The 21,032-nt window shown below is 46.7% G+C and overlaps 1 pseudogene; it reads left to right on the top strand.

Annotated features, from left to right (window-relative positions):
* The first annotated feature begins 269 nt into the window (after positions 1-269).
* On the top strand, positions 270-6,615 carry LOC132571739 (zinc finger protein ZFP2-like; annotated as a pseudogene).
* The last annotated feature ends 14,417 nt before the right edge of the window (positions 6,616-21,032 follow it).

The raw sequence follows: 21,032 nt of genomic DNA, 5'->3' as shown, positions 1-21,032 counted from the left end.
CCTTTCAAGGACAACCTCTGCCAGAGCTATGGCTGACTCAAGGCCATTCCAGCAGGTGCAAGTGGAGGAGTGGGGAATCAAACCCGGTTCTCCCAGATAAGAGTCCGCGCACTTAACCACTACACCAAACTGGGCCTTGTATAGTGCAGAGGTGGCCGAACTGTGGCTTGGGAACCACATGCAGCTCTTTCACATATATTCTGTGGCTCCTGCATGCTTAGCATCGAGACCTCAGTCAGCTGACCCACAGATAGGCGAATATTTCTGCCATGTGTGATGTGGGAAAGGAGAGGGAAATAGGTAGGTTTGCAAGCTTTTCTCCTGGAGACCTACAGTGGGGAAAGAGAGTGCAACAGCTGAGGGAGCCGCTGGAAGGAGGGATGGAATTAAAGAGGGCAGTTCAGGGTTCCCCCTTAGTTTCATAACTCTTATAGAAGCTGTATTTACTAACCCTGGTGTCTAGGCAAAGAAAGATGCATAATGATACAAACGGTGGTCGGTGATTTATATGGTAGCTGTGTTTCCTTCTCACACTGGAGCAAAAAAAAAAAAATTCCCTACCCTCTCCCTATTCTGGTCTTATGGGATCTGTTATTCCCAGCTTTTGTTTTTTTAAAAGTCTCCCTCTAGCATTGTTGTGCTGTCGAGTGCATACATATATACTTTATCTTTCTGTGCAAAGAAAGTGTTAAGAGTTTTAAGAAAGACCTGTGTAATATTTGTTCATGTCTTGCAGCTCTCAAACTTCTGACCTTTATTCTATGTGGCTCTTATTTTAAACAAGTTCAGCCACCCCTGGTATAGTGTAAAGCAGGGGTGGGAAACCTCCGTCTTGAGGGCCGTATGTGGCCCTCGAGGTCACTTGGTGTGGCCCTCGGGGATTGCTGGGCCGAACTGAGCCATGTGGCAGCCTCCCTGGGGCATGGCTGGCCAGCGAGGATCGTGGGGCCCAGCCGTGCTGTGAAGCAGCCTCCCCAGGGCCAGGCAGGGATCACAGGGCCCAGATGTACTGTGCGGCAGCCTCCCTGGGGCCTGGCTGGCTGGCCAGAATTGCTGCAGGGCCTGAAAAAGTTACTGTCCCAATTCAGTTTGCACTTGATTATCCCAGCTGGTGTGGCCTAATATACCAATGAGTGTGTGACCTAATATGCTAATATTAGGGGATGTGGTCTAATATGCTACTGAGTTCCTGGACCTATGCATTTGCCTAGGGTGGCAGGTCATGTGTGTGTGTGCGCCAGATTAGGCTCTCCCCACATGACTTCAAATAGAAAAACAATTATTTGCATTAATTTTGCTGACCTGAATCATTCTCCCTCAGCAGAGCACTGTTTTTTAGGTTGATAATTTTTATGGTCCACAAATGATGTTGTAAATATCCATATGGCCCTTAGCAGAAAAAAGGTTCCCCACCCCTGGTGTAAAGTGTCCGATGTCACATTGCTTATATGCCAGGCTGGGAGATTATGCAATTAGAGTGTGTGTGTGTGTGGGGGGGCCATACATTGTGAATGCGCCACTCAACATTTGCAGGAGAAACGGGGAAGGGGGAAAGTGCCAGTGTGTTAATGAATGTCAGTGCTACCCCACAAAAAGGACACAAAGGTCAATGCAATATCAGACGCATAACTTATTCAGGCTTCCTCATTCAGGCCTTGTGGATGTAAGGCATTCAGAGGGCGTTTTCCCACAGAGCTTACCTCGGAGCGACGTCCCTCTTCACCGCGCAGCGTCTGTGTGGATTTCCCACCAACTGCTCCGCATAACCAGGAAGTGCCGGACCTTTTGCGTCGCAGATGTAAACCGCTAAAAACCAGTTACGTTAGCGACGCAAAAGCCGCGGCTCTTCCTGGTTATGCGGAGCAGTTGGTGGGAAATCCACACAGACGCTGCGCAGTGGAGAGGAACGTCGCTCCGAGGTAAGCTCTGTGGGGAAACGCCCATAGTGTGAATCCAATAGATCTGCCTTGCTCTCAGCCATTGCAGAAGTTGAAAACTTGGAGCTTGGATCTTTTCCACCACCCACAAGCACAGCTGTTTATCTGTATGTCTCAAGGTCTTGAAACGCCAGCCCAAAGGAGTGCTTTTTGAGCTCCAGAGTTCAAGTCTCACAGAAGCCTGAAACACGTGAGCAGCATTTATAACTCCCCAAGGCTCATGAAGACATAATGCTTTTCTTTTGCCTTAGCCGGAATTTTCAAAAAAGCATTGCAGATTTCTTGAGTGTACCTAGCACGAGGTTTAGCAACCCTGGAAACGGGTGTGTGCGCGAAGCAGGATTCAAGCAAGTAAATGAAATGTGAAGGCTCATCTAACTGTCTTTCTTCCTCCTTTGCCTTCTTTATCTCCCTTGCAGACAATGCACAGATGCTCTCAAGCCATCTTCTTTGCACAGATGTGGAAGCAGCTGCTGCACCTCTGGTCCAGGTAAGGGAGATGAGAGGGAGGACAGCTTGGGTTCCCTCTGCCTTCTCAGTGGGGCTTTTGTTCCTGTACTTGCTGCTAAGGTGCCTGGACAAGAGAGGCTCTGAACCCCACTCTCTTTACACCTGCCAAGCTCTCCATCCCACATATATCTGGAATTATCCTTTCCAATGTGCTTTCTCTGTCTGGCATGATCTTTGACGAGGGAACCTGCTTTCTCTTTCAGTGTCCCTTTTCCTTCGAGGAGGTGGCCGTGTATTTCATGGAGGCAGAGTGGGCACTGCTGGATTGGAGCCAAAGAGCCCTCTACAAGGAGGTGATGCTGGAGAACTATCGGAGCGTGGCCTCCCTGGGTAAGGATCTTTCATAGGTGCCAGAGGTGCAAATTGCTGCCACTGGGATGGTGCAGAGATCAAAATATTGGACGCAGATCATTTTCAGGCCTGCCCCACTACCTGTCCTCTACTAGGGGGGTCTGGAGGAGTTGGGTGGCAGTGATAACAATGTTCTTCATAGCTGGGTAGACTGGCCCAAGACATGAATGTCAGATGTATTATAAAAAATTATTATAAAATACAGCTGCTGTGGTGACAGATCCTCCCTCCCTTCCTCCCTCCCTTCCTTCCTGCAGCTCTCAAACATCTGATGTTCATGTCATCAGCCAGTTTGGTGTAGTGGTTAAGTGTGCGGACTCTTATCTGGGAGAACCGGGTTTGATTCCCACTCCTCCACTTGCACCTGCTGGAATGGCCTTGGGTCAGCCATAGCTCTGGCAGAGGTTGTCCTTGAAAGGGCAGCTGCCGTGAGAGCCCTCTCCAGCCCCACCCACCTCACAGGGTGTCTGTTGTGGGGGAGGAAGGGAAAGGAGATTGTAGGCCTCTCTGAGCCTCTGTCCTTGAAAGGGCAGCTGCTGTGAGAGCCCTCTCCAGCCCCACCCACCTCACAGGGTGTCTGTTGTGGAGGAGGAAGAGAAAGAAGATTGTAGACCGCTCTGAGCCTCTGTCCTTAAAAGGGCAGCTGCTGTGAGAGCCCTCTCCAGCCCCACCCACCTCACAGGGTGTCTGTTGTGGGGAAGGAAGGTAAAGGAGATTGTGAGCCGCTCTGAGACTCTTCGGAGTGGAGGGCGGGATATAAATCCAATATTATCTTCTTCTTCTTCTTCTTGTGGCTTTCAAACATCTGACATTCATTCTATGTGGATCTTACATTAAGTAAGTATGGCCTCCCCTGGTCTCTTGCCATCTGGTATCAGGTGATCTTCCAAATCCAATCATGGGGCTCACTTGATGAACCCTCTAAAAGAGGATGACTTTGCTCTTGCCTCCCTCCTCCCATCTTGTTACAAACTGAACACAGGTTCCCACGATGGGCCAATTGCCACATTCTTGAATTTGGCCTTGAAAGAGACAGGGGTGGTGTATGCAGAGAGGCCCAATTATGGACACTTGCAAGACCTAATGTTCACATTAATCCCTGGGAAGAAATCAGGGTGCTTTGCCTCTCAAGAGAGTATTTCCTTCTCAAACAAGCTGGTTGTGAGTGGGTATCCTTCACAGTTATGTCAAAGGAATGGGCAAGGAATAGGAAGGCAGAGGTTCTGCTTTTCTTCTTGCCAACTCTTGGTTCGGTAGAATTATAAAGCCTGCTGGGTTATGAGAGAAGAAGGCCTTCTGGGACCTGAAATCTGGAGACTCAGAAGCTCATTCTGGGTCTAAGCTCAGCAGTAGGTCTGGAGGGGTTGGGGTGTCCTTCAGTATTGGATATTCTGGGGAAAGTTATGTGTGTGTGGGGTGGTTGGTTTAGTTTAGATCAGGGGTGGCCAACGGTAGGTCTCCAAATGTTTTTTGCCTACAACTCCCATCAGCCCCAGCCATTAGCCATGCTGGCTGGGACTGATAGGAGTTGTAGGCAAAAAACATCTTGAGAGCTACTGTTGGCCACCCCTGGTTTAGATCATCCAAGCTGGAAGAAGCCAAAGGGCCACCAGTCCTTTTCTACTGCATTCCCAGAGATGCCTTGGGACTTTCTCTGCCATCCCAGGATGTAATGGGATTTCTCTTTTTTATTCCAGCAGGGGATGATCAGAGGAATGAGGAGGTTGAGGAACTGCATCATCTATCGCCTGATGAAGTCAAGAATGAAGATGTGAAAGGAAATCTTAGGAATGAAGGCACACCTAAGGGGCAGAAAGGCAGCCACATGGTCGAGAAGAGGAATGAACCAATTCCTTGCCAAGGGGGGGAGTTTCGTGAAGTAATTTACATGGTGGAAGAAACATACAACTGCTTGGAGTGCGGAATGAGCTTCTCAGATAAAACCCAATATAATCTCCATTTGCAAATGCACAGCGGAAAGGAGATCCATCAATTTTTAGAGTGTGAAAAGAGCATCCTTTATAGAGCAGAGCTCCTTGTACATCAAGATGCAGATGCAGGAGAGGAACATTATAGGAGCTCAGACCATGGTGAAGGTTTCTCACAGAAATTAGACCTTATTAAATACCAAAAGATTTGTTCAAGAGAGAAGCCATTTTTGTGCTCAGAGCCTGGAAAGGTGTTCCCTGATGGAAAAAAATATGATGTGCATTTTCCAAGGCACAGTATAATGAAGACGTGTAAATGCTTTTGTTGTGGAAAGTACTTTAAATACAGAACAGAGCTTCTTGCGCACCAAAGAATGCACACAGGGGAGAAACCTTTTGAATGCACAGAGTGTGGAAAGAGATTCAAGTGGAGTAGCGGTCTTCAACGGCATCAAAGAATACACAGTGGGGAGAAACCTTTTGAGTGCTTAGAGTGTGGGAAAAGATTCAATCAGAATGGCAGTCTTCTTGTGCACCAAAGAACCCACACAGGGGAGAAACCTTTTGAGTGCTCAGAATGTGGAATACTGTTCAGCAGGAGGAGCTATCTGCAGCAGCATCTCAGAACCCACACGGGGGAAAAACCTTTTGAATGTTTAGAGTGTGGAAAGAACTTCAGTCGAAATAGTGACCTTCAAAGGCACCTAAGAACCCACACAAAAGAGAACCCTTTTGAATGCTTGGAGAGTGGGAAGAAACACAGTGAGGGTTGCAACCTTCAAACGCTATCAACACACACTGGAGAGAAACTATTTGAATGTGCAGAGTGTGGAAAGAGATTCAAGTGGAGTAGTGGCCTTCAACAGCATCAAAGAACACACACAGGGGAGAAACCTTTTGAGTGCTCAGAGTGTGGGAAAAGATTCAGTCAGAATGGCCATCTTCTTGTGCACCAAAGAATGCACACAGGGAAGAAACTTTTTGAATGCTCTGAGTGTGGGATAAGATTCAAGCAGAGGAGCGATCTGCAGCGGCATCTAAGAACCCACACAGGGGAAAAACCTTTTGAATGCTCGGAGTGTGGAAAGAGATTCATTCAAAATAGTGACCTTCAACGGCATCTAAGAACCCACACAAAAGAGAACCCTTTTGAATGCTCCGTGTGTGGGAAGAAATACAGTCAGAGTTGCAACCTTCAAAAGCATCTGTCAACACACACTGAAAAGAAACTATTTGAATGTCCAGAATGTAGAAAGAGATTCAAGTGTAACAGCAGTCTTCAACAGCATCAAAGAACACACACAGGGGAGAAACCTTTTGAGTGCTCAGAGTGTGGGAAAAGATTCAGTCAGCTTGGCCATCTTCTTATGCACCAAAAAACCCACACAGGGGAGAAACCTTTTGAATGCCTAGTGTGTGGGATAAGATTCAGGCGGAGGAGCGATCTGCAGCGGCATCTAAGAACCCACACAGGGGAAAAACCTTTTGAATGCTTGCAGTGTGGAAAGAGATTCATTCAAAATAGTGACCTTCAACGGCACCTAAGAACCCACACAAAAAAGAACCCTTTTGAATGCTCTGTGTGTAGGAAGAAATACAGTCAGAGTTGCGACCTTGAAATGCATCTATCAACTCACACTGGAGAGAAACTATTTGAATGTGCAGAATGTGGAAAGAGCTTCAATTGGAGTAGCGGTCTTCAACAGCATCAAAGAATACACAGGGGTGAGAAACCTTTTGAGTGCTCAGAGTGTGGAAAAAGATTCAGTCAGACTGGCAGTCTTCTTGTGCACCAAAGAACCCATACAGGGGAGAAACCTTTTGAATGCTCTGAGTGTGGAAAGAGATTCAGTCAGAGTGGCAATCTTCTACAGCATCAAAAAACCCACACAGGGAGAAACTTTTTGAGTGTAATCTTCAAAAACATCTATGAACTCACACAGGGAGAATCCATCTGAATGCTCAGAGTATAAACCATGTGACTGCTTAATTTGTGAAAAGAGCTTTTCTCTTATTTCACACCTAAAATACAACCGCAAGACCATAGAAAGGGTTGAAACTGTGTAAACTCTTGTAGTCTTTGCATCTGCCCAGAATCCTTATCCTAACCTGGAGGAACTGATAGTGTGGAGAAAAGCTTTCCCCTTCCCCCATGAGTGCAGGTTTCCAAAATGGCTCAGTTTCCCCTTTGTGGGCAAAGGAGGGAAGTGTGACCCAGCTGCATTCCAGGTGTGCTGAGAGCTGCCTGCTTTGCCACTCAACTGGCCCTTCCCTCTCCTCTTTCTCTGCTCCCTGCAGATACTACCGATTTCAGAGTAACTGCCTAGAGTAGTAGGAAGTGAACAGAAAGTTCCTAGGCAGGCTTTGGGCACTGGGGCAAAGGTAATGTTTTTCCTGGGAAGGGAGCAGGGTTTTTAAATAGGACTGCTGAGGAAGAATGCAGCTTCATGTAGAGAAGGAATCCTTCATGCAGAGCTGTTCCCAGCGGCAGCCATTTTTTGTCAGACCATGCAGGTGTCTAGGTAAAATAGACCAACAAGGGAGCAATCTTCCCACTTTGTCCGCTTTAAATGCCTGCTCTAGTCCTTGTAATATCTAGTTAGGGCATGTGTAGGAACCAGGGGAAAAGGACGCATTTCTAACCAAATTTCCTTTGTTCTTCTGTTTGCTGGCCTGGTGCTTTGCTAAATGTAAGCTTGTAAATGTTTCCTTTTGAATAGATATTATAACCTTTCGATGCAAGTAGAGGTTCTCTGTACCACATCATTTGCCCAACTGCTTTGCATACATTATTTTGCAAGAGGGACTCCCAGGGAGGAGGGAAGCCATCTCTCCGGGGGAGCCCCAAACAGCATTTGGTCCCAATGGCAACCAGGGACTTGGTAGCGGGATACCTTGAGGCCAGGCCTCAGAACAAGGAGGAGAAACTGTGAGTGTTCTTCCTCTCAGGGGAGCCCATAAAATGAGCAGGTGGTGGCAGTGAGTACCCTAGTGTGAGGAAGAGAAACAGCTCCCTTCAGGAGTTGGCCATGCCAAAGAGGGAGTAGGCACAACAGGGTTTGCAAGTCGAGCAGACCAGTACTGTCACAAATAGAAATAGTTGGACTGAGGAAAGAGCTCAAATAGTTCTCACAGGGAAAAAAGAAAGGATGTGTTTTGAGGGTGGAAGGAGAGTAAAGGTCAGTCCATATCTCCTTAATCAGCAAGGAATCATCACAGAGGAGGAATCTCATAAATATTCACTGTGTAGCAAGAGTTTGAGGTAGAGATTCAGCCTTCCTGTTTCTCAGATAATTCACACAGAGGTGAGCCTTTCCTACAGCTGGTCCTGATGGCTTTTCTTTGAATGCCCAGGTGTTGGCAGCTCAGAAATGCTCCGAAAGTACTTATGCAAAGGAGGGCCTTTTTAGTATTTGCCCTACTCAGTATATTTGCCAAGGTGGCTCTTTCTGACATCTGCAAAACTGGCAGAAACATACCTGTTTTCCAAATGCTGACAAGAAAAAGCCAAGGATAGCAGATATCCACAGTCTCTCTGCTACTGGCGTAAGCACAGTGTGAACCGCCTACATCCTCAATTTACTCAAAATCCTACATCCTCAAAATATTTTTATTTGCCAAGGAGTTCTGGAGAGGCATTTCTGAACCTTATACCCTCCCCGGTCCAGCCTCCTGCAGTCTTTTCTGGGTCTCTTTGAAGCCCGAAGAGTTCTGGCAGTGAGATTAATTTGGATTGAAAAGAACAGATTGTGTCCTCCACCAGCTCGACAATTCAGTAAGCTCAAAGGGTCATTGTCAAGCTCCTACATCTCTCTCTCTCTTAGAAGCTGAATTGTGGTGTTTATTACCTAATAGCCAGGGCCATCTGGCAAAGGGGGGGGGGGTGATGCTTCTCATGAAGTATTCTTATGTCTCTAGAGGGTGAGAAGAAGTGCCCTAGCAACTTCAAACATCCTTATCTCTTTGATATGAACAAAATAGGAGTAGTTTGCACCTTTAAGACCAACTTAGTTTTATTCAGAACGTAAGCTTTCGTGTGCTCGTCTGAAGAAGCGTGCATGGGCACGAAAGCTTACGTTCTGAATAAAACTAAGTTTGTCTTAAAGATGCAATCAACTCCTATTTTGTTCTACTACTTCAGACCAACATGGCTGCCTATTTGGATCTATCTTTGATATGAAGTTCTTCCTCTCTTTTGTTTATTGTTGTAACATTTGACCCTTAAGGTAGAAGTGCCCGCCAAATAGTAACGGCTGTGAACCCCCATTATATATCCCTGTGTGTGCTTTGATTCTTCAGTTCTTTCAATTACCTGTCCTGTAAGCATCTCTAGGTCTTAATAAATGAATCTATTTGAAATAAACAAAGGATATGGTTATTGGGACTAGTGGAGCCTTACAGTCAAGCTCCCCAACTAACTCCAGTATTGTGGGAAAGGGCCATTTTTCCTCAGTGTTGGCAGGAAACATTGTGATACATGAATTCCCCAATCCCAGTTGTCTTCCCCATGCGGCACCAGATTGTCCCAGAGAGATTCAAGAAGGAGAGGTTAGATTCCCTCCTCCTCCTCTCAACTCCCACCCCCAGGCTACATGAGCCAGAAATGACTTAGACTAAGCTCTGAGTCCCTTTTTGCCTTTCTGGAAAAAGCCTTTGAGGAAATATGTGCTCCTAAATGTAAACAACCTGCATCCTGAATTGACCAATTGTCCTTTTCTGGCAAGGAGGCCTGAAATGGCGGGAGCATCAAAATGGTTGCCTGGAATTACAAGGGGGGGGGGACCTGTCTCTCACTATTGGTGATGTCCCCTCAGATACTCTGTGTGTGGAGGTGGTGAGATTGGTGGGGCTGAAGGAGTGGGGCTAATGGCTTTCATTGCAAGCACCTCATCTTAGGGCTGTAGTACTGAGTGAGAGTTTTCCCTGAGGAGCTCCGGATTGGAGTGAGGCCAGGTGTCAGTGCAGGGTGTGTGTTGTGGGAGACTGTGCAAGTGGTATGTGGGAAGAAATCGGTCTTCCCCTATTTGGGCCTTCAGTTCTGGAGGAAATGAGGCATTGCCTGGATCTTAAGAAGTGGGGGAGGCCAAGGTCACCTTTGCACCCAACTTCAGCCAAGGCATAGCTTATTTATAACCTTTATGGTCCTTCAACAGGGCACCAAATCAGTGTGTGTATTGGGGTGGGGGTGGGGATTCCAGTTACTCTAAAGAGTTTGGGAATGGAAGAAGGAAACCCCAAACACAGAGCTGGGGGTTGTATATGGTAAGCCACAGTTTCCCCCCACTCAAGTCCTCCTCACTTCACTTCTTAGTGGTTAAACTGTCCCTTCAACATTCCTTTGATTCGCACAATTATCAGCTGATAATTCACCTCCAGACCAGGAACACCTTCAGCTGCCCATTTCCAGGCATTCAGCCTCCATTTAAGGGACAGGAGATTTTACTCTTGGCGAGGTGGGAGCACCACCAGCCCTGTGACTCGCACATTGTTTGGGGAGAAGAAAATGCCTCCAAAGCATGTAAGGTCAGCGTAGTGTACTGGAAGCTTCAAACGAAGAGCCTTTGTTGGAGAGGCTCCTTGCCTCTGCATTCAGATTGGCTGCCCTTGCAGAGCCAGCCCATCACGAATATCCATTTGAAAGAAGCCCATTGTTTGAGAGGCTCCTTGCTGCTGCATTCAGGTTGGCTGCCCTTGCTGAGTTAGCCCATCACATAATATCCATTTGAAAGAAGCCCATTGTTTGAGTGGCTCCTTGCAGCTACACTCAGATCGGCCTCCCTTGCTGAGCCAGCCAATCACATAATATCCAATTGAAAGAAGCCCATTGTTTGAGTGGCTCCTTGCAGCTACACTCAGATTGGCCTCCCTTGCTGAGCCAGCCCATCACGTAATATCCATTTGAAAGAAGCCCATTTTTTGTGTGGCTCCTTGCAGCTACACTCAGATTGGCCTTCCTTGCTGAGCCAGCCCATCACATAATATCCATTTGAAAGCAGCCCATTGTTTGAGAGGCTCCTTGCAGCTACTCTCAGATTGGCTGCTCTTGCTGAGCCAGCCAATCACGTAATATCCATTTGAAAGAAGCCCATTGTTTGAGTGGCTCCTTGCAGCTAAACTCAGATTGGCCTCCCTTGCTGAGCCAGCCATTTGTTTGAATGAAGTCCATGCAACAAATGGGAGGTTCCAAGCACCTGTTTTTCTGTTGGGTTGTTTACTGGTGGAGGTGTGTTTTGGGTGGAGCTTCTGTGTATATAGTTGTGGCAAGCCTCGTGTGTTTTCAGTTGGATTTTTGGTGAATAAATAGCTATGCTGGAATACTATAGTGTCTAACCAACTATTTTTAAGTCAGCATTTTCATTTGTTGATCTTTGGGGAGGTGAGATTTCCCCTCCTACAGTTTCTCTCAGATCTCCTGCCTCTCAGCCTAATTTTCCTCACTGGGTTCTTGTTTTGAGGATAAAATGGGAAAGGGGAGATTGCTGTTGTAAGCTTCTTTAGGTTCCAATATGTTGTCGAAGGCTTTCACAGCCAGAGTCAATTCGTTGTAGATTTTCCGGGCTGTGTGGCCGTGGTCTTGGCATTGTGAGACCTGACATTTCACCACTAACTGTGACTGGTATCCTCAGAGGTATAACCCAGAAAACTGAAGTGGGTCAGAAGCCTACCAACGCCTTCTCAGTTAAAGATTTTGCGGAAAGAAGAAAGAGAGAAATCCTTGCCTGGGAGGGAGAAAAGGAGCTGGCAGGCAATGCCCCCCTAAGCTGCAGAGTCTTGTGAGCAACAATTCTACTTTGTGAGCTACTGGCATTAAAGTTGTGAGCAACTGCATCGATTAGTGTGCTCTGGGGTCATCCTTCCTGAGCTAACACAAAAATGTGTGAGATGGAGGCTAAAAATTTGTGAGCTAGCTCAAGCTCATCTTAGAGGGAACACTGCTGGCTAGGGTTGCCAAGTCCAATTCAAGAAATATCTGGGGACTTTGGGGGTGGAGCCAGGAGACATTGGGGGTGGAGCTAGGAGCAAGGTTGGAACAAGTACAATTGAACTCCAAAGGGAGTTCTGGCCATCGCATTGAAAGGGACTGCACACCTTTTCAATGCCTTCCCTCCATTAGAAATAATGAAGGATAGGGGCACCTTCTTTGGGGCCTCATAGAATTGCTACCCCCGGCCCAATCCTTTTGAAACTTGGAGGGTGTTTTGAGGAAAGGCATTCAGATGTTATGATGCAAATTTGGTGCTTCTACCTCAAAGAACATCCCCCCCAGAACCCCAGATCAATTCCCCATTATTCCCTATGGGAATTGTTCTCTATAGGGAATAATAGAGTGCCCAGTAGACATTGCTAAAGCTTTCTAAAGCGGGGGGAGGGCCTCCAAAGTGGGGAATCCCCTGCCCGCTCCCTCTCTCTCACTCATGCACAGTTACTGGGTCTGGTTCCTCCACAACTTTACTTGCTCTGGAAACGAATGCAAAACAAACGGAGGGTCTGCGCTCTGACAAAACTGTTGCTGACCCTTCCCCATGAAGCGCTTCCTGTTTCCTGCTCTACTTTAAAGGCACACATTTTAAAAATGAATCTGTTTGCAGGTTTCTAAACCTGCCAGAGCTCTAGAGGTCCATGGTGACTGTGGGGGTGGGGCTTCCCCCCACTAGCCAGCTGGCTGGGGGCGGGGGGAAGCCTGTAAAACTGGGGGACCCGCTGGGACCTGGAGATTGGGAAGCCTACTGCTGGCAGGTAAAACAGGAAAGTGGGGGAGAGAGTTTCTTTAAAGGCCTGCACTAGAGGCCCTGGAGACTACAAGACAGACACACCTCTCACTCTTGGCCTGGGGGTGGCAGCAAAGAGTCACTTCCAGATGTGCAGGGGAAGGCTGCACTCCTAGCAGTTTAAGACCTATGACCGTTAAGTCAATTGCAGCAGTTATGTGACTGTAAATCCAGTGACTTGGACACTATCTGGCACTTCTTTATGGATTGCAGTAAATCAAATTTGGTTTACAACAGATGGATTACAATCTGCAGGGCTTTTTTTGAGCAGGAATGCAGTTCCAGCTGGCTTGGTGTCAGGGGTGTGGCCTAATATGCAACTAAGCATGAAACAATGGTGACATCATGGGGTGTGACCTAATATGCAAATACGTTCCTGCTGAACTTTTTCTACAAAAATAGTCCTGACAATTTGTATCTGAAAATGGAGGTCTGCCACAAAACAAGAGTGTGCAGCAAGATTATTAGCAGATATTGGTTCAAATGCAACTCTGGCAGTTGCAAGATTTTTGTCCATGGCACTTAGTGGTATCTTTTCAGTAAAAATTTTATCTCCATGTTTTCCATATTGTAGCGAACCCCGTGGCACAGAGTGGTAAAGCTGCATTACTGCAGTCCGAGCTCTCTGCTCACGAACTGAGTTCGATCCCTGCGAAAGCTGGGTTCAGGTAGCTGGCTCAAGGTTGAGTCAGCCTTCCATCCTTCCGAGGTCGGTAAAATGAGTACCCGGCTTGCTGGGGGAGGGGGGTGGAGTGCAGATGACTGGGGAAGGCAATGGCAAACCACCCTGTAAAAAGTCTGCCATGAAAACGTCGTGATGCAACATCACCCCCAGACTCGGAAACGACTGGTGCTTGCACAGGGGACTACCTTGACCTTTTATTTTTCCATATTGCATATTTATGTTTTTATATTGTCTGTATAGTGATATAATTCTTTTGTATGCTTATGACCTGTTGATCTTTGAGCATTAATGCAAGACCGACTGACAAGTCAACAGCATGTCCCTGGGGTACGAAACGGGGAGCTGCAGAGTTTATTTTCAAACATTCCCAAAATCTGTTTAAAAAGCTATCCTGATCAGTGTTCCCTCGAAGCTGAATGAGCGTGAGCTACCTCACAGATTTTTAGCCTCCAGCTCACACATTTTTGTCTAAGCTCAGGAAAAATGCCCCCAGAGCAAACTTATTTCTACAGGAGCTCACAACTTTAATGCCAGCAGCTCACAAAGTAGAGTTTTTACTCACAAGACTGCAGTTTAGAGGGAACATTGATCCTGATAATGTTAATATTGGCAGTCAACTACTGATGTTTTAGGGCTGCCAATCCCCAGCTGGGTAAATAAAAAAAAAAACGCTAAGAGACACCATAAATTTGAAACAAGACGGTGTAATGTAGAGGTCAGTGGTGTTCTGACAAAGCTTGCACGTAGAACTTCAAATAAACAAGAGCATGTAGCAAAAAGACATAAACAGAAGACAGTCAAAAGCAATCATCTCTCCAATCACAAAGGAGTGACAACAGTCCAGTATTTAGTTCATGGAACTAAAAGAAGCCCTTCCAAAGACGTCTGTTCTAGATATCAAGACGTTCCATCTGTCTTTCTTCAGTTTGGAGACGTATTTATCACTGGAACCCAATCTTTACAATACATTCACAGGAGACCAACAAGGTTCAGAACATGTCTGTAAGATTTCCAGGTTCGCTAATCCCCAGCTGGGGGTAAGGAATCCCCTGGTTTGGAGGCCCTCCCCCTGCTTCAGGGTTAGCAGATGAGGGAGAGGGGGAATGTCCATTGCATACCCCATTATACCCTTTGGAGACCAGTACCCATAGGGTAAAACGGAGAATCGATCTGTGCATATCTGGGGCTCTGAGGGATTGTTTTTCAGCATAGCATCTGGTGTGTCTCCTCCACCCCCCCCCCCAAGTTTCAAAAAGATTGGACCACAGGGTCCAGTTCTATGAGCCCTAAAAGGAGGTGTCCCTATCCTCCATTATTTCCAGTGAGGGGAAGGCATTTAGAAGAGTTCAGTCATGTTTGTCACAACTTTGCTCCTGGCTCTGCCTCCAAAGTCCCCTTGCTCCTCCACCCCCTAAAGTCCCAGATAGTTCCTCAGTTGGACCTGACTGTTCTATAAATCATACCTATATTCCAATGAGTGATTTAAAAAAAAAAAAGCCTTTGTGTGTATGTGTTGGGGGTAGGGACAGAATGGCAGCTGTAGGGAGGGTACAGTTAAGGAAAAGAGCCCCAGTATGTGTGGAACCTGCAAAAGTGTGCCTCTTCTTCCCCACATCACAGTCAAGTGTGTGTGTGGGGGGGGAGAGGGGGGTTATGAATCATAGAGTTGGAAGGTACCTCCAGGGTCATCTAGTCCAACCCCCTACACAATGCAGAAAACTCACAAACACCTCCCCCTAAATTCACAAGAACTGCATTGCTGTGAGATGGCCATCTAGCCTCTGTTTAAAAACCTCCAAGGAAGGAGAGCCCACCACCTCCCAAGGAAGCCTGTTCCACTGAGGAATCGCTCTAACGGTCAGGAAGTTCTTCCTAATGCTGAGCTGGAAACTCTTTTGATTTAATTTCAACCCATTGGTTCTGGTCCGACCTTCCCGGGCCACAGAAAACAATTCCACCCCATCCTCTAGATGACAGCCCTTCAAGTACTTGAAGATGGTGATCCTATCACCTCTCAGCCGCCTTCTCTCCAGGCTAAACATCCCCAGCTCCTTCAACCTTTCCTCAGTGCCAGTTTGGTGTAGTGGTTAAGTGTACGGACTCTTATCTGGGAGAACCGGGTTTGATTCCCCACTCCTCCACTTGCACCTGCTAGCATGGCCTTGGGTCAGCCATAGCTCTGGCAGAGGTTGTCCTTGAAAGGGCAGCTGCTGTGAGAGCCCTCTCCAGCCCCACCCACCTCACAGGGTGTCTGTTGTGGGGGAGGAAGGTAAAGGAGATTGTGAGCCACTCTGAGACTCTTCAGAGTGGAGGGCGGGATATAAATCCAATATCATCTTCTTCTTCTCCTCCTCATAGGACTTGGTCTCCAGACCCCTCACCATCTTTGTCGCCCTCCTCTGGACCTGTTCCAACTTGTCTATATCCTTCTTAAAATGTGGTGCCCAAAACTGAACACAAGACTCCAGGTGAGGGCTTACCAGAGCAGAGTAAAGCAATCTGAGTAAACAATTTGAGAATGAGGTCAGGTGGATGCTCTAAAAATTAGTCTGTGCAGAGGAAGCCTTGAAGCAACAAGATTCAAATGCAGCAACACCAACAGAGACCAAGAAGAAACCCAGACTTAATTTAACTGTTCTACTGAAGGCCAATACAGTTACCCTCTGAAACAGCCTCAGAGCGGTTTGGGCTGGAAACTTCTGCAGCTGGTTTGTGAAAAGTAATCCTGCAGCGCCCTCCACTGGCAGACAATATGTTTCTCCTGACAACCTTTTCAATTTTACATTTGCCCACTACGCAAGAACGAAATAGATAGTGATGGACAAAGCAGGAGTCAAAGCTAGCCTGTCCGTAGAAAAGAACATGTTGAAGAATGAAAAGAAGTTATTTGAGCCTGAAATAGCTTGGTAAAAACAACAACAACTTTTGAAAAGTATGAAATTGAATCGGATCAACCAAGAAGCACAATTCCTACTCCATTTGGATTGTTTGGGCAGATATGTTCCCAACATCCAGGAGTCATTTTGTAGAAAATAGGTGGTGGGGCTCATTAGCATATACAGCCCCCCAGCAGCCCAAAGCAACCCAAGTTAAGAAAGGAGAGCCCTGGGTGAGCAAGGCCTGCTTGGGCTGGCTAGAGATCCAGCCAGCCCGAGCAGGCCTCGCTCACCCGGGGCTCTCCTTGGCCTCCCCCCACCCAGTCAAAAGACCAGCAAGCCACCTGCCACCCAAAATCACATAAGAAGTGGAGAAAGGGTGGTGCAGGCTTCTCCAGGGGTTAATGAGGGCTGCTGGGTGTGTGGCAAAGCTCTTGGTGGCTGGCTGGCTGGCTGCCCGCTCTCCTAATCCGGGAATTGTTATGCAGCTGCACCTACTGTTCAATGGACAAGGTAGATAGGTGCGGGGGGAGGGGGGCTGTCAGAAAAGTTCAGGAGCTGTGCTCCTGTAAACACCTGCTGAATTCAAGGCCAGCCAACATCGAAGCTTTGAATTAATCGCTGGAAATCAAGTCCAGCGGCACGGACATGGTCTAGGCTAAACAGCATGCCAACAGACGGCTGAAGAGGTCAGATTCCCATAAGGAAGTCTTACAAGCTGTCTATAAATCAAGTGTCACCAGTAGCTTGCTGCTTCTGAGAAGGGATCCACAGGAAATACAGCCAGCAAGTAGATTCCAGCGCTTTTGCCAGTCTGCTAAGTCCACAGAAGACGTTGATGTTGCACGGATGGCATCTCTTGCAACAAAACTGTACCTCATGCAGAAGGGGAACCCTTAAAACTAGTGTTTTCGTGTGGTTTTTTTTTAAAGCTGCCATTATGGATATACTATTGCACTTTGCTCCTCTCAGGACCTTGCAGAATTCCACACACACACAAAAAGGGTGCTGGTACTCAGTACCCAATGAGTATTGACAGAAACGCACAGCAAAGCCCTTCCTAAAACTGTTTGCAAATATGAGCAAGAATCAGAATCACAGAGTTGGAAGGGGCCTCCAGGGTCATCTAGTCCAACCTCCTGCACAATGCAGGAAACTCACAAACACCTCCCCCTAAATTCGCAGGATCTTCATTGCTGTCAGATGGCCATCTAGCCTCTGTTGAAAAACCTCCAAGGAAGGAGAGCCCACCACCTCCTGAGGAAGCCTGTTCCACTGAGGAATCGCTCTAACAGTCTGGAAGTTCTTCCTAATGTTGAGCCGGAAACTCTTTTGATTTAATTTCAGCCCGTTGGTTCTGGTCCTACCTTCCAGAACCAATGGGTTGAAATTAAATCAAATGGAAGAAGCAACAATGGAAGAAGAAGAAATAATAATAATAATAGTGGGCACCCTGGGCAGTAGTGACCATGTGATTTTGGAATTTACAGTCTTAGGGAAGGGAAAAGCTATACATAGTCAGACTTAAAGATTGAACTTCAGAAAGGCAAACTTTGATAAACTTAGAACTATGCTGGGTAAAATCCCTTGGTCAGAAATACTTAGGAGGAAGGGGGTTCAGGAGGGGTGGGAGTTCTTAAAAGTGAAATACTGAAAGCGCAATCACAGATGATTCCTATGAAGAAAAAATTGAAAAAGCATAAGGAAGCCGAAGTGGCTCCATAAACAGCTCTCTAAAGACTTGAGAAATAAAAAAGACTCCTTTAGAAATTGGAAGGAGGGCATTATTTATTTATTTATTTATTTATTTATTTATATTAAGATTTATACCCCGCCCTTCTCACCTAAGTGTCTCAGGGCGGCTTACAACATAATAATTGAAACAACTTCAGTTTAAAACATTTAAAATACAATTAAACCATAAATTAATAAAAACAAGATAGAATAAAACCGGCGGCCTATAGATACATTTTGTTCCATCCAAGATATTTTACATTGTCAGTTAATGTCATAGGCCTGCCGGAAGAGGACTGTCTTACAGGCCCTGCGGAATTGCCCTAGATCCTGCAGGGCCCGCACCTCTTCCGGCAGCTGGTTCCACCAATAAGGTGCCGTTATTGAGTAGGCCCGATCCCTGGTGGATTTTAGATGGGCCTCCTTTGGCCCGGGGACTACCAACAGGTTTTGTGAACCTGAGCGTAGTACTCTCTGGGGAACGTGTGGGGAGAGACAGGTAACAGGTAATGAAGAGAGGGCGGAACTGCTCAATTCCTACTTTTCCTCAGTCTTCTCTTCTGAGGGAAACGGTGCTCAACATGGCAAAAACAGAACATATAAAGAGAGTATGAAGTTCCAACCTAGGATCAGTGTAGGGGTAGTACATAAGCACCTAGTTTCTTTAAATGAAACTAAGTCCTCAGGGCCAGATGAATTGCATCCAAGGGTTCTAAAAGAGCTTGCGGATGTAATTTCTAAGCCTCTGGCTATTATTTTTGAGAACAGGAGAGGTGCCAGAAGATTGGAGGCAGGCAAATGTTGTCCCCATCTTCAAGAAGGGGAAAAAAGACAATCCAGGTAACTACCGACCCATCGACTTGACATCTATACCTGGAAAAGTTTTAGAACAAATCATCAAACAGTCGGTCCTGGAACATTTAGAAAGAATGAATGTGATTACTAAGAGCCAGCATGGTTTTCTCAAGAACAAGTCATGTCAGACTAACCTGATCTCTTTTTTTGAGAAAGTGACTACCTTGCTGGATCGGGGGAATGCTACAGACATCGTTTATCTTGATTTCAGTAAGGCTTTTGATAAAATTCCACATACTATCCTTGTTGACAAGTTGGTAAAATGTGGTTTGGATCCTGTTACCATTAGGTGGATCTGTAACTGGTTGACAGATCGCACCCAAAGAGTGCTTGTGAATGGTTCCTCATCCTCTTGGAGAGGAGTGCCTCAAGGATCTGTCCTGAGACCTGTTTTGTTCAACATCTTTATCAATGATTTGGATAAAGGAATAGAGGGAATGCTTATTAAATTTGCAGATAATACTAAATTGGGAGAGGTTGCAAAAACAAGAAGACAGAAACAGGATACAGGATGACCTTGACAGGCTGGAAAACTGGGCTAAAACCAATAAAATGAATTTTAACTGGGATAAATGTAAAGTTCTGCATTTAGATAGGAGAAATCCCATGCATGGTTATAGGATGGAGGAGTCTTAGCAGTAGTATGTGCGAAAAGGATCTAGGGGTCTTAGTGGATCATACGCTGAACATGAGTCAACACTGTGATGCGGTGGCTTAAAAGGCAAATGAAATTTTGGGCTGTATCAACAGAAGTATAGTGTCCAGATCACGTAATGTGATGGTATCGCTTTATTCTGCTCTAGTAAGACCACACCTGGAGTATTGTGTTCAGCTTTGGGCACCACATTTTAAGAAGGATATAGACAAGCTAGAACGGGTCCAGAGGAGGGTGACGAAGATGGTGAGGGGTCTGGAGACCAAGTCCTATGAGGAAAGGTTGAAGGAGCTAGGGATTTTTAGCCTGGAGAGGAGACGGCTGAGAGGTGATATGATCACTATCTTCAAGTACTTGAAGGGCTGTCATATAGCGGATAGTGTGGAATTGTTTTCCGTTGCCTCGGAAGGTCGGACCAGAACCAATGGGTTGAAATTAAATCAAAAGAATTTCCAGCTCAACATTAAGAAGAACTTCCTGACCGTTAGAGCGATTCCTCAGTGGAACAGACTTCCTCGGGAGGTGGTAGGCTTTCCTTCCTTGGAGATTTTTAAACAGAAGCTAGATGGCCATCTGACAGCAATGAAGATCCTGTGAATTTAGGGGGGAGGTGTTATGAGTTTCCTCATTGTGTAGGGGGTTGGATTAGATGGCCCTGGAGGTCCCTTCCAACTCTATGATTATGGTTTATATCCCGCCCTCCACTAAGAATTTCAGAGTCTCAGAGTGGCTCACAATCTCTTTTCCCTTCCTCCCCCACAACAGACACCCTGTGAGGTGGGTGGGGCTGAGAGGGCTCTCACAGTAGCTGCCCTTTCAAGGACAACCTCTGCCAAAGCCAGGGCTCAATCCCCCGATGTAGCCGATCCTCCAAGAGCTTATAAGGGGCTCTTCTTACAGGGCCTACTGTAAGCTCTTGGAGGATTGGCTACATCATGGGGATGTGGCCTAATATTCAAAGGAGCTCCTACTACAAAAGAAGCCTTGGCCAGAGCTATGGCTGTCCCAAGGCCGTTCCAGCAGGTGCAAGTGGAGGAGTGGGGGAATCAAACCCGGTTCTCCCAGGTAAGAGTCCGCACACTTAACCACTACACCAAACTGACTGTTCCCTTCCTTAGCCTCCCAGACAGCATCTGTGGGCAGAGAATGTAAATCAATGATTTAGCATTAAATTCAGCTGCTGCACCAGAAGACCTCTGTTGGCCCTCCAGAGGAACTGGTTGGCTGCTCTGTGAGACTGGAGGCTAGACTAGATGGACTACTGGTCAGATCCAGCAGGGCTCTTTTTATGTTATTAAATCTATAGGAAGCAGGAGAGGGCTAACCTATTGACAGGGAAGAATCACAACAATCTGAAGGAAGTGACAGTGAGCAATCCAGCTGGCATTTGGTTCTGAGAAACAGGGAACACGTTATGGAAACGCAGATTTCCAATGCAATCCTAAAACCATGTTCCTGGGAGTCAGCCGCATTGCGGCATTGGATAGGCTGAGGAGGGTTCGGATCAGACCTGATTCGGGTTGCTTGGTGTGAGTTTGCCTTCATTTTCTTCTTCCCAACCCGTGGCATTGTCTAAGATGGCAGAACCGCCTGAGATTCCCCAGGAATGCAACTCTCTGCAGAGTTACTCCAGAGCAATCCCACCCAGTTGCACAGGGCACCTCTAGTTGCCAATCTCCAGGTGGGGGCAGGGGATCCCCCGGTTTGGAGACTCTCCCCCTGCTTCAGGGTC

Source organism: Heteronotia binoei, chromosome 5 (assembly GCF_032191835.1).
Source record: "Heteronotia binoei isolate CCM8104 ecotype False Entrance Well chromosome 5, APGP_CSIRO_Hbin_v1, whole genome shotgun sequence".
Taxonomy (NCBI): Eukaryota; Metazoa; Chordata; class Lepidosauria; order Squamata; family Gekkonidae; genus Heteronotia; species Heteronotia binoei.
Note: the sequence above shows the minus strand (reverse complement) of the source record. Positions and strands in the feature narration are given on the sequence as shown.